The sequence below is a fragment of the Mastomys coucha genome, unplaced genomic scaffold, assembly GCF_008632895.1.
Source record: "Mastomys coucha isolate ucsf_1 unplaced genomic scaffold, UCSF_Mcou_1 pScaffold7, whole genome shotgun sequence".
Lineage (NCBI taxonomy): Eukaryota > Metazoa > Chordata > Mammalia > Rodentia > Muridae > Mastomys > Mastomys coucha.
Window position 1 is genome coordinate 22,079,584 of NW_022196913.1, and position 438 is coordinate 22,080,021.

The following is a 438-nucleotide window of genomic DNA, read 5'->3' on the forward strand; positions in this document are numbered from 1 at the left end:
ACTTATAAAATCCTCTTCTTCAAACTTGATACAAGAGTTACAAATGTTAAGCAAAGCATTCAGTCTCACTTTGATGTTCTCTTACAAGCCACCTCCCTACTTAATCGTCTATATTTCTTTTGAGTATATAAATACTTTTGAAATATATAAGCTGTTCTGAAAACCATAGTATAATGTAAAAACATGAAATAAACAATACTACATATAGGGAGGCTGAGATAGGAGAAGCAAGATTTTAAGACCCTTATGTTGTACACAGCAAGATACTGTCACAAACAAACAAGCTAACAGTGTATATAGATTGTTCAATGTTGGACCTATTTCTCCAATTATCAATTAGAGAGATCATTGGATGACAATCAACAAATTCCCAATTCCTCATATTATTGGATTTCAATAAATTAGGATATGTTGGTAATATTAATTTTCAAATTAATA